We start from the raw sequence: 13,750 nt of genomic DNA on the forward strand, positions 1-13,750 counted from the left end.
GCCTGACTGTGTTAGTAGATTAGACATAAAATTGTAAGGGCAAAGCACTAGACAAAATGATTTCCACAGGTCCCCCACAGCTCCACGATTTTCAAATTCCATTTATGTTATACTCAATCAAAGACAGGAGTGATGAGGCATAAGCAGAGAAATTTTCAAATTTGTGATCAATACGCAGAACCCATGCTCAGCAGATAGAGGCATTAAAGGCTATGCATGATGCTGATTGCCTAGATAATTCTGTGTGATCAAGCACACTTTACAATTAATAATAAACTTTTGCAGTTCAGGTGAGATCTGCTGTTTTTTAAAGTTTTGGTATTTGAAATTTCATGGCAAAACTCTGTCAAATTTAATGCTGAATATTCTAAATAGGGGCAGAAGTACTTTAATTTCACAAGAGTCACTTCTGTGTCTCCCACCCTAAATAAGATTGGATTTGATAGGAAAATCTAGGGCACTGCCATGACAATTACGAGGCTTAGTCTTAGTTCCACTTGGGCTTTATATAACTGCAATCAGACAAAAAGCAGAGGGCTGTGAGGAGCAGAGCGGGTGCTCACCTCTGCTTCTCGTTATTAGGGCATTCGGGCTCCAACAGTAACCCAACATGACAGTAAGCCACTGGTTCTCAACCCTGGCTCTATGTTAGAATCACCTGAAGATCTTTTTTAAAAAAAATCACTGGTGCCTACGCCCTGCCCCTAGAATTTTGTATTTAATTGGTCTAGAGTGAGAAGGCTTTAAAACTTCCCAGGTGATTTTAATGTGCAACCAGAGTTAAGAACCACCGCTAGGTAATTATCACAGCAATTCTTAAGTTGCTGCCCAGAAAGAGCTGGAGGCTGGCAACATTCTCAAAGTGGCTGCCAGTCTGGATTCTTGCATGTTTTAATTATTTCATAGGTTGGGCAAAAACATGGATTTATCACATTAAAAACAAATCTGTTGTTGGGAGAAAACACCTGCAAACCATACAGCTGATATGGGGCTAATACCCAAAATATTTAAGGAATTCATAAAGCTCGATAGCAAAGAAACCTTAAATACTCAGTTTAAAAATGGTCAAAGGACCTAAACAGATACTTTTCAAAAGAAGATATACAAATGAACAACAGGTATATTTTTCAAAATCCTCAACATCACTAATCACTCAGGAAATGCAGATCAAAACCATAATGAGATATAATCTCACTCCAGTTAGAATGGCTATTATCAAACAGATGAAAATAACAAGTGTTGACAAGAATGTAGATAAAAGGGAACCCTTGTACACCGTTGGTGGGAATATAAATTGGTACCACCATTATGGAAAACAGCATGGAGTCTCCTCCAAAACTCTAATTTATGGAGTTTCCTCCAAAAATTAAAAATAAAACTACCATATGGATCCAGCAATCCAACTTCTGGTTATTGTATCCAAAAGAAATGAAATCATGGTCTTGAAGAGATATGTGCACTTCCATGTTCACTGCAGCATCATTCACAATAGCCAAGACATGGAAACAATCTGAATGTCTATCAACAAGTGAATAAAGAAGATGTGGTGCAGGCTGGGTGCAGTGGCTCACGCCTGTAATCCCAGCACTTTGGGAGGCTGACGCAGGTGGATCACAAGGTCAGGAGATCAAGACCATCCTGGCTAACATGATGAAACCCTGTCTCTACTAAAAATACAAAAAATTAGCCGGGCGTGGTGGCGGGCACCTGTAGTCCCAACTACATGGGAGGCTGAGGCAGGAGAATGGCATGAACCCAGCAGGCAGAGCGTGCAGTGAGCCAAGATCGCACCACTGCCCTCCAGCCTGGGCGACAGAGCAAGACTCCATCTCAAAAAAAAAGAAAAGAAAGAAAAAGAAAATGTGGTGCATATACACAACAGAATATTCAGTCATGAAAAAGAAAATTCTGCCATTTGTGACAACATAAATGAACCTAGAGGACATTATGCTAAGCAAAATAAACCAGACACAGAAAGATATATACAGCATAGACTCACTTATATGTTTGATATGGTTTGGATCTCTGTCCCTGCCCAAATCTTATGTTGAACTGTAATCCCCAATGTTGGCGGTGGAGCCTGGTGGGAGGTGACTGGATCTTGGGCGTAGATCCTTCAAGAATAGTTTAGCACCATCCCCTTGATGCTGTTCTAATAGTGAGTTCTTGTGAGATCTGGTTGTTTAAAAGTGTGTAGCACCTCCCCACTCTCTGTCCTGTGCCTGCACCTGCTTTGCCTTTTGCCATGAGTAAAAGCTTTCCGAGGCCTCCCCGAAAGCAGAAGCTGCTATGATTCCTGTACAGCCTGCAGAACCATGAGCCAATTAAACCACTTTTCTTTATAAATTACCTAGTCTCAGGTATTTCTTTATGGCAGTGTGAGATCAGCCTAATACAATATGGAATCTAAACTAGTTAAACTCATAGAAACAGAGAGTAGAATGGTAGTTACCCAGGGAGATGTTTGTCAAAGGGTACAATCTTTCAGCTATAAGTTGAATAAATTCTGGGGATCTCATGTACAGTCTGGTGACTACAGTTAGTAATACTACATTGTTTACTGGAAATTTGCTAAGAGATTGCAAGTATTCTTACCACAAATACACACATGAAGTCATAACTGTTAGGGTGATGGATGTGTTAATTAACTCCATTATAGTAATCATTTCACAATGTGTATATATCTCAAGTTATCACATTCACATCTTGTAATATATGTAGATAAATTTTATTTTTTATTTTACCTCAATAAAGCTGGGGGGTGGATAAAATAGATGAAATAAGACAACAAATCAGTTATATCATTGGTGACCCATCTACATCCTGGTTGGGTTTTGTTGTTGTTATTTTTATTGTTGTTGTTGTTTTAATGAGGCAAGGGAAAGTAGGAAGAAAAGGAAGGTAGAAAGGAAATGCAGAGATCCCACTGAGATGGGGTTTCTATACATGAGTTTGAGGACCTCTGAGCTCAAGAAGCAACTGGGTCCAGGGCAAGAATACAGCAGTTGTGCAGGATACCACATGCTTCCCATCATGTGTTAAGGATACTTTGAGCTCTATCCAAACCATAGTCTTCTATGTTGTAACACAAAATTGTCAGATTTTTTTTAAAAGATCATGGGTCACAGCATTGCCAAGTAACCTTCTGAGGTCTCCTGATATTTACATAAGTAGGATCTCATTTATGGTATATTTTCTTTTTCTAAGATTATAAAAAAGGATAATTATTATTAGAAGCTGTATTAGTTTCCTAGGACTTTGATAACAAAATGCTACAAACTGGGTGACTTAGCAAAACAGAAAGGTATCACCTCACAGTTCTCGACATCAAAAGTCTGAAATAAAGATGTCAGCAGGTCCAAGCTCCTTCTGAAAGCTGCAGGGAAGTCCTTCACAGCTTCTGGTGTTTGCTGGCAATCTTTGATGTTCTTGGCTTGTAGCAGCATAATTCCACCCTCTGCCTTCATTATCACATTGCATTCTCAATGTGTATCTCCGTGTCTTCATATGGCTGTCTTCTCATAAAGACACCAGTCATATTGGATTAAGGGCCTGCCCTACTCCAGTATGACCTCATCCTAATTATATTTGCAACAGCCTTATTGCCAAATAAGTTCACATTCTGAGGTGTTATGGGTTAGGTCTTCAACATATCTTTTGGGAGGGCACAGTTCAACCCATCACAACATCTGACTAGATTATTTAGGGTTTTTAAAATATACAAAATCTAAATTTTTTACAGAATTAATTCATTAACCTCTGTAGGCTAAGGTAACTTTTTATAAAGCTATTTCACGCCCAATGCTGTTTGCAAAAGACTCAAAGGCAAAGTGAATCCCTATGTTAATAAAAGAAATCCTTAGCTAAAATACTATATCCTTGAGACTACTTTTCTATAATTTATATTCTTTTCATTTAAAGCAAAAGAGAAAATGGGGGGATTTTTCTTTCATCCAGTCCAAAATGTCAGAAACTTCTTTTCTGGTTACTTTTCACCAAATTGTAGTTGAGAGTTCATCTTAAAACTTTGAGTCTTGTTGTTAGAGAGAAGAATGTCTTTAGGGAATATGAAAAAGTCTCCATCTGAATTAGTGTGAAACATTAGAACCTAAAAAGACAGACCCCAAAAAACTGTAATTTTTTAAAGTTTTTTTGTTTTTGTAATTCTTATGACAATGTGAACCAGAAAGACCTTGAGGACATAAAATATTATTCCTCAAGGTTTTTTTATTGGAAATATGACCCACATTGTTTTCTATGCTAACGAATGAAATTCTATCCTTCAATCTATTGAACTAAAAAGGGTATTCCTATCAAGGATCTAAGGTCACAAAACCAAAGAGAAAGAAGTTTAGAGTTGTTTCTCCTTTCGTATACACTTATACTAAAAATATTTAAGATTAAAGATATAAATAAGTAGGTAAATATCCAAAGTCCAAATGTTATTTTACTTTGCCACAACTACTCTAACAGAATAATAGGTTTAAAGCACAACAGAAGCGCTGCTCGGGCTCCAGCATGGTGACGGCGGTGCGCACTGTGGGTTGTCTCCCTGTGCTGTGCAGCGGGACGGCGGGTCATTTACTGGGGAGGTAGCTTTCCCTAAACACCTTACCAACAGCTTCCATTTTGGCACGGAAGACCTCTCTCAGCAATGGCCCTTTTCATCAATGGGAACCAGAGACACCCGTCCTTAGGCCAGCTTGAGCCATGCGCTGCAGACACAATGCTGTTATTTCTTCCCCCAGTCACCTGATGCACCCAGTATAGAGCATACAGTTTATTCACTATATTGACTGCAGTTGAGCTGTGGAAAGGTACTTTGGCAGGGACTGGTGCTGGAGCAAGAAAAGGAAGAGGCAAAAGAACTAAAAAGAAGAAAGGAAAGCATCTGAACAGGGGTCTGATCATTGGTGAAGGGCGTTACTGCTTTCTGTGGCCTGATCTGAATGTCCCTCTTATGAAAAATGGAGCAGTGCAGACCATTGCCCAAAGAAGGAAGAGCGGGAGAAGATGGAGGCAGACATGATCCAGCAGAGAGAAGAGTGGGGCCTAAAGAGGAAGATGAAGGTTAAACGGGAGCCAGAATGGAGTGGAAACTCATGGAGAGGCATCAGTCTTGGCCTGCCTGACCCTGGTCCCAGTGGAGAAACACATGAGGATTTTGATACCAGGATACTTGAGGTAAGAAATGTTTTCAATATGACAGCAGAAAGAGGGAAGAAAGAAATCGGTCCATGTCCTGGTGGCTGTGGGGAACGGAAAAGGAGCTGCAGGTTTTGCTGTTGGGAAAACCACTGAACGGGTGGATGCTTTTAAGAAAGCAAAGAACAGAGCAGTTCACTATCTGCATTATATAGAACAATATGAAGACCATACAATATCCCATGATATTTCATTAAGATTTAAAAGGACACAGATCAAGATGAAGAAACAACCCAAAGGTTATGGCCTCTACTGCCACAGGGCCATCATCACCATCACCATCTGCAGGCTCACTGGCATCAACGACATGTATGCCAAGGTCTCTGGGTCCGTCAGTAGGCTCAGCCTCACCTGGGGCCTCTTCCGTGGGCTCTCCAGACAGAAAACCCATCAACAGCTGGCTGTTAAGAAGGGCCTTCATGTTGTAGAAATCCAGAAATGTGGCCCTCTGCCCATCCTGGTTGCCTTCTCCCAGGGGGCCTTGAGTAAGGATCCGGAGACAAATGATGAGGTTCCAGACATCAAACTGGACTGGGGAGACATGAAGACTGCCCAGGGAGAGAAGCGCTCTGTGCAGCCTGGTTTAAAGAGAGCCGCCACGTAACCTCCCTGGCCTTGTGCAGCCAGTGCCTGTGCTGCCCCGCACCTAGGAAAGACTCAGTCCCTCACGGCTTGGGGTGTTGCCTTGGTTTTTTTTGTTTTGTTTTGTTTTTAGGAAAGTTTAATCTTTAAACTGTTTAGAAATGAATAATTATAGCTTTCGTTTATTGAGCACATGGTATATGCCAATGTGTTAGGACCTTTACATAAGTAGTCAATACAAGACTACTTTAAATATTCATCCAAAATAGCAAAAGTAAATGAATTAGGGAGACAGGGCTAATAGTCTGACCCAATCAGTAATAATATGCGCAACAATAATTGCTATAATTATTAGAGCTAATATATATTAACTCATTTGTCCAAAGTAAATGTGATTAACTTCATTTTACAGAGCAGTTAAGTAACTTGACTACCTTGAGGAGCTGCCAAACTGTTTTCCACAGTGGAAACAGAAGCTTGTAGGCTACTATTGGGATTGTTAAATGGTGACTAATTTTACACCATTGTAATTTTGACTTGTATTTCCCTGATGGATGATGATGTTGAACATCTTTTCATATGCTTATTGGCTATTTATATATGTTTTTTGTAGAAATGTCTATTCAGAGCTTTTGCCCATTTAAAAAGTTTTTTTTTTTTTTTTTTTTGGTCATTATTGAGTTCCTTATAGTTTCTAGGTATAAGCCCCCTATCAGACACATGCTTTACAAAAGTTTTTACTCATTCTGTGGAATACATATGCTTGTTAAATTTCTTTGCATACTTTTTCTGCCCCACCCACGTCCTCTTTCTGGGGCATTGATGACAAATGTTAAATCTTTTATTATTATACCGTGAGTCTCTGAGGCTCTGTTTATTTTTTTTTTTTTCAGTCTGTTTTCTCTCTGTTGCTTAGTTTAGGTAATTTCTGTTGTTTTATCTTCAGAATAACTGGGTATTTTCTCTTTTGTTTCCATTCTGCTCTTGAACCATCCATGCAGTACTTTAACTTTGGCTATCATCGTATATTTCAGTTAAAATTTCCATTTGATTTCTTTTTTATGTCTCCCGTTTCTTTGCTGAGGTTTCCTATTTGCTGAGACTTTTTTTTAATGGCTTCAAGAGTGTTTACAATTACTCACTGAAGCATTTTTATGGTGGCTGCTTTAAAATCCTTGTCATCAGTTGGGTGTGGTGGCTCATGCCTATAATCCCAGCATTTTGTGTGACTGAGGCAGGAGGATTGCTTCAGCCCAGAAGTTTGAGACCAGCCTGGGCAAGAAAGTGAGACCTCATCTCTACAAAAAATATAAGTAAATTTAAAAGTTAGCCAGGGTAATGGTGGTGTGCACCTGTAGTCCCAGCTACATAGGTGGCTGAAGTGGGAGGATCGTTTGATCACAGGAGGTTGAGGCTACAGTAAGGCTTGTTCATACCACTCCAGCCTGGGCGGCAGAGTAAGACCTTGTCTCCAAAAAAAAAAAAAAAAAATTCTTGTTATAAAGTTTCAATATCTGTGTCATCTTAGTGTTGACATCCCTTGATGTTTTTTCTCATTCAAGTTTACAATTGCCTGGTTCTTGTTACAATGAGTGACTTTGGTTGTATCCTGGACATCTTCACTGTTATGTTATGAAACTCTGGGAGTTATTTAAATCTCTCAGCATGCTTCCTTTGACGGTGCTGGTGTGGGGCACTGCCTCGTTACTGCCTGGTGAGGATGGAGATCCAGGATCCCTAATGTGGCTCTACCCGAGACCTCCACTGATGCCTTTCTGCTGGAAGTAGGCAGAGCACCCTAATGACACCATAGGATACGGAGAAGGCCATGTTAGGCTGGATGATGAAAGTTCTCAGCCTGTGACATTATCTGGTGAGAGTGGGGCTCCTTTTTTTTTTTTTTTAACCCCCTGTGGTATTTTGCTAGAGTAAGGTAGTTATTTCCTAAAAGTTACCTGTCTTGTTAGTTTACCTTCTTTCCTTAAATATCTAACAAATATCAAGACAATGAACTTTAAGCAACAAAGGACAATGATCCTTTGGAGAGGGGAAACAAAATTATCTGTACTTACTATCTGGAGAAAGTCTATGGCTCCAGGAAGTGTTACCCCATCAGGACCTGGTGATCTCCTGGAGTTGAGGTGCAGCTGGGCAGTCGAGGTGGCTAGAGTTCACAAGGGAGAATGCCTTTGAGGAGAGAGCTGCACAGCAGGAGAACTAATATCTGCAGAGAGTTTTCATCAAATATTCAGTTCCACACTAACAGTGTCTGTCTGTGAAGAAACTCACCCAAAAGAATTAGAGGGAACAGTGTTTGGAGCTGAAAATAGTGCCTGTTTTCAATAGTCACAGTGGAAAACCTTGTAATCTAGGTGGCATTGGAAGAGAACTAAGATTCCCTACTAGTAGAAAAATTAACTCTATATAAAAACTACCCCTGGTCCCAACTCACAAAGCTTAAAAGCAAGACCAAACTGGAACACAACTATTTCCAAGTAACTTAATTGTGTTCCAGAATGCTTAAGAATACAGGAATACAAAAAGTATACCCAATAAAGTAAAATATACAATACTTGGCATCTAATAAATCACTAGGTATGCAAAGAAGCATGAAAATGAAGCTCATAATGAAGGGAAAAATCAGTTAATCAAAACTGACCCAGGAATGGCACAATGACAATCAGTAGACAAGGACATTAAAGCAAGTATTATGACTGTATTCCATATGTTCAAAAAGCTAGAGAGAAAAACATACTAAGTAGAGGCATGGAAGATACAAAACACCAGCTGCACCTCTAGAGATGAAAACTACAATATCTGATGAAAAACACTGGATGGGGTTAACTGCAGATTGGGCATCTCAGAAGATTATATGAAAGAATTTGAAGACAGCAACTTAAAAATAAACAGGAAAAAGATTAAAGAAGAGATGGTAGGAGAAATTAGGCATTAGAGAACTATGGGACAACTTCGGTAGTCAAATATATAGTAATTGGAGTCCCTGGAGAAAGGAGGTATAAAAAAAATTTGAAGAAATAATAGCTGAATTGATGACAACTACTGAGACCCAAGAGATACAATGAACTGTATCAATCAAATTTCAACTAGCAATAAAGAAGAAATTCTAGAAGTGAGGAAGAGAGAGAAAGAGAAGATAGATTAGGTACACACGAACAAAGGTAAAGAGGATAGCAGCTCTCTTGCTGGAAACAATGCAAGGTAAGAGACAGGGAACCATATCTTTAAAGTATGGAAAGAGAGACATTACCAACCTGGAATTCTTTGCCTAATGAAAATATCTTTCAAAAATGAAGGCAAAATGGAGAGTTTTCCAGACATACAATCTGAAAGAATTAATCAGCAAACCTGCCTTACAAAAGTTGTTAAAGGACGTTCTTCAAGCAGAAGAAAGACAGTAACAGATGAAAACCTGCTTCTATGCAAAGAAATGAACACTAGAAATGATAACTAGGTAGGTTATCATTATATGCATAAAGAATTTCATATGTCCTTTTATTTAGATATATTTAAAACCCAATTGACTATTTAAAGCAAAAATAATAATAACATATTGTGGTTTTCAACATGTAGAAGTAAAATATATGATAATAGCCCAAAGGTGGAGAGGGGAGAAATGGAAATATGTAGTCATGTGGTTCTTACATATTTGAAGTCATGTAGTATCATATGAAGGTAGATTGGTTTAGATGTGCACTAAAAATTCACCCTAAAGGGATCACTGAAGTAACACAGTTATAGCCATTAAGCCAACAAAGAGGATAAAAATGCAATCTTAAAACTTTTTATTATTAAGTTTTAAGACTGCATTCTAAAAGAAGGCAGAAAAAGGAAAAAGGGAACAAGGAACAGGTAAAATAAATAGAAAACAAGACACCAAGATAGTAGATTTAAACCCAGCCATATTCATAATCACCTAAAGTGTAAATGGTCTAAATGTGTCCATTATAACCAGTTGGTTGATGGTGGTGTTGCTTTCAACTGTGTCCTTACGAATGTTCCTGCTGCTAGATCTGTCCATTTCTGAGAGGGCTACTGATGTCTCTAACCTATAATAGTGCATTCATGTATTTCTCCTTGCAGTTTTTGCCTCATGTATTTTTTGATGCTCTACTGTTCATTAAAGATTGTTATCCAACTAGGCAAAAAAAAAAAAAAAAAGCACAACCAGACAAACCAGAAAAATATAGAGTATCAGAGTCCTCACTTCCAGGGAAGAGCTCTAAGGCATTTCTTGGGCACCAGGAGACAATGTCCTCCTTATTCACATCGCCTCAGCCCTAGATGGGTATGGTCATGTTTGTACCTTACAGTGACAGGTTGCAAATGATAGAAATTCAACTCACACTGTCACAAGAAAAGAAGGAAAGGCTTGTAACTCTTTAAACATATTGCTAATTAAATATGTCTGGACAAAATGACTAAATAATGTCCCAGGATTCAATGCTCTCATGCCTTCTTTTCCCTCCGTTTTCTTTGGTGTTGGCTTGGCTCTCCACATGGAGACCCCTGGCAGGCTTACACCATTCAGCTTCAAGTCCAAAAGGAAGGGAGCACATTTCTGTAGTTCTAAGAGAAACCTCTGCAACTGGTGTATGTTCCATTCTTGAACGGTGGCCGAACAGATGGAAGCCCTTATTGGACAGATCTAAAGTCAGTACCTACCCATTGAAGAAGTGAGGAAGTCAGGTCAGCATCACCTGAATTCCAAAAGCTGAGTGAGAGAGGAGCTGTGACCCACATAAATCATGAGCTATTACCAGGGACTTGGAAACTGGACAGGCAAAACAACCAATGTCCACTTCAAATGAGGGTAAAGAATCTAGGAAAAGAGGTCTATGTGGGGAAATGAACTGGACCCTAGGTCTCCTCTTCCTAAAGCTGTGATTAAAACATATAGTTAAGTTTTACTTTTTCTGTGTCCCTCCGAAGTAGTGTATCAAATGAGAACTACTCAAATGCTACGACGTGGGTGAAACTTGAAAACATTATACTAAATGAAAGAAGCCAGACAAATGGTCACATATTGCGTGAATACATTTATATGACTACCCAGAAAAAAAGTCAATCTATAGAGACAGAAAGCAGATTAGTGGCTGTCAGGAACCAGGATGAGAGGAGACTGGAAGAATAACTACTTAATGAGTACAGGGTTTTCTTTTGGGGTGATGAAAATGCTTTGAAACCTGACATAGGTGGTGGTTACACAACATCATGAATGTACTAAATGCCACTGAATTGTACATTTTTAAATGGTTAATTTTATGTTACGTTAGTTTTACCTCAATTTTCAAAAAATGACTCTAGTCAGTAGGCAAGACTTTAACTGGGGTAGAAATGCTCACCTAGGCCGGGCGCGGTGGCTCAAGCCTGTAATCCCAGCACTTTGGGAGGCCGAGACGGGCGGATCATGAGGTCAGGAGATCGAGACCATCCTGGCTAACACGGTGAAACCCCGTCTCTACTAAAAAAATACAAAAAACTAGCCGGGCGAGGTGGCGGGCGCCTGTACTACCAGCTACTCCGGAGGCTGAGGCAGGAGAATGGCGGGAACCCGGGAGGCGGAGCTTGCAGTGAGCTGAGATCCGGCCACTGCACTCCAGCCCCGGCGATAGAGCGAGACTCCGTCTCAAAAAAAAGAAAAAAGAAAAAAAAAAAAAGAAATGCTCATCTTTCTTTCCAAATACCTGTTTAAATGTTGATGGAGGCTCAATCACCTCTTTAACTTGTGTTACCTGGCCTGTGAAGCATTTAATCTGCACTCTCGAGGAAGTGGCCTTCCCCTCCTTGTCGGCCTTCTAGAAGCCCCCGACCATAAAGTTGTAGGTGATTTTATAGTACATGGCCTCTGATCACTCACTCTCGCCTCACCCTCCTGCCTTCACCAAATAGGCTCCTGGTGTGCTTTGGCTTAGGGCATCTTCTACTTCCTCATTTTCTGCATTCTGCTAAGATGGTTCTGTTTTCAGTGCATAAGAGTGTAGCTAACACCATATTGATCAATTCCAGTTTTGCATTTTGTAAATTCCAGCTGAGTCCCAACATATAAGCCTCGCAAAAACCTGTCCAGAAATATTTCCAGCAGAGAGGCCAAGCCATTTGAAGGATGGCCCTGGTGGGTTTTGCTAAAGGTTGTATTTCTTCCAAGTGTCAGATCAGATTTTTAGACTGAATTTTCTAAAGTCTGCACAGATACCGGAAAAACTGGTTTGGAACCACAGGAAGCCACAAGAGTTTTAGGAAGATTGTATAAATTTGTATCTGAATCCTGCCTATGAAACTTCAACAGTTCAAACAAAGACAAGAGTAATTGTTTAAGACATATTTTAGGGAGGAAAATAAATTGGTATAGTGCATATGAATCCCAATGAATGAATTCAGGGGTGCTGAAAATAAAATTTCATTATTCTTTAACAAAACTCTTCTTCTATTCAGAAGGCCTATTCCTCCCAGATGGCAGGAAGCTCTTCTCTTCCTAAAGACTTTCACCCTTTCAAGGTCAATGTCATGCCAAGTTTTGGGAAGGGAGGTATCTGGTTTTTGTATGCAGCCCATGCAGGCATGGCTAAGACATTCCCCAATCACATCAGCTGACCCTATCTCCTACTTCCATGCGGTCATCATAATCACTTTGCTGGTTCTCTGCTCAATTAAGACATGGGAACTTATGAGAGCCTACAAAGCTGTCCACACTCTGTAGGTCTTGACTCTGTGCAGACATTCTCTCTTTGCAGTCTTTCAACCTCCCCAGGACTCTGCTTTCTAAGTTATAGGACCCCTTTGGTCTCAAACCACTCCCTTTCTTAGGAGTTTCTACCACCTACCTAGGACTCTGCTCCAAAAGCAGTGCTCATTCCTCTCTCTGGAATGCACCAAGCACTATTCTCACATCAACTTCCCTTATCTCTACCCTGTGACTCTGCAGGCACACACATATACCCCCAGCTATGAGAATCTTATAGTGGGGAGACCAGAATCACCTAGAGGCTTGAATGGGTGAAAGGACAAGGAAGGGAATAAGGGGAAGGAAGTGAACATCTTAAAATTAATTCTGATTGCATTGTCACTTTGAAGATTGCAGACTAGAATGCCAATTAACACCTCCCAACACACACACTCGCACATACCCATAAAAGCAGGGGGTGAATTCTGGACAAAAGAATGCAACTGGTTTGGTCCGGGCGCAGTGGCTCATGCCTGTAATCCCAGGACTTTGGGAGGCCAAAACGGGTGGATCACGAGGTCAGGAGATCGAGACCATCCTGACTAACACGGTGAAACGCTGTCTCTACTAAAAATACAAAAATTAGCCGGGCGTGTTGGCGAGCACCTGTAGTCCCAGCGACTCGGGAGGCTGAGGCAGGAGAATGGTGTGAACTTGGGAGGCGGAGCTTGCAGTGAGCTGAGATCTCACCACTGCACTCCAGCCTGAGGGACAGAGCGAGACTCTGTCTCAAAACAAACAAACAAACAAAAAAGAAAGCAACTGGTTTCAAGACATTTATACCGATTCTTTCCTTTCATTTGGTGCTGGGGCACTGGTGTCCTCCTGAGCCATCTCCTTGAGTTAGCTTCCCTGTTTGCAGGCCCTATCTAATCAAGGAGATGCTTTGGAAAGGAAACCTAACATGATTGAGTGCCCTATCTCAGAAAGCACTCAAAATAATGGCTATGACTTGTAATTATCTGTAAGACAATCCAGTACACATCTCTATTTAAAGAGCTCTGGTCCAATGAACATTTTTGCCCATACACATGGAAAGGTGTTCAACACTCTGTATCATCATTTTGAGAAGTAAGCTATATTGCTATGTACTATTATTAAATATGTGTGTGTTCGTATATGGGGGAGGGCAGCATTTGCTCCCCAACTGGACATTAAGCTCCCAGGACTTGGACCCTGTTTCACATTCTGTTGTTTGTCTCATTATTTTATTCTGTGTGC

General features: G+C 40.3%; 1 pseudogene; it reads left to right on the forward strand.

Annotated features, from left to right (window-relative positions):
- The first annotated feature begins 4,518 nt into the window (after positions 1-4,518).
- Positions 4,519-5,923, forward strand: LOC117065937 (annotated as a pseudogene).
- The last annotated feature ends 7,827 nt before the right edge of the window (positions 5,924-13,750 follow it).

Source organism: Trachypithecus francoisi, unplaced genomic scaffold, assembly GCF_009764315.1.
Source record: "Trachypithecus francoisi isolate TF-2019V2 unplaced genomic scaffold, Tfra_2.0 Lachesis_group2, whole genome shotgun sequence".
Lineage (NCBI taxonomy): Eukaryota > Metazoa > Chordata > Mammalia > Primates > Cercopithecidae > Trachypithecus > Trachypithecus francoisi.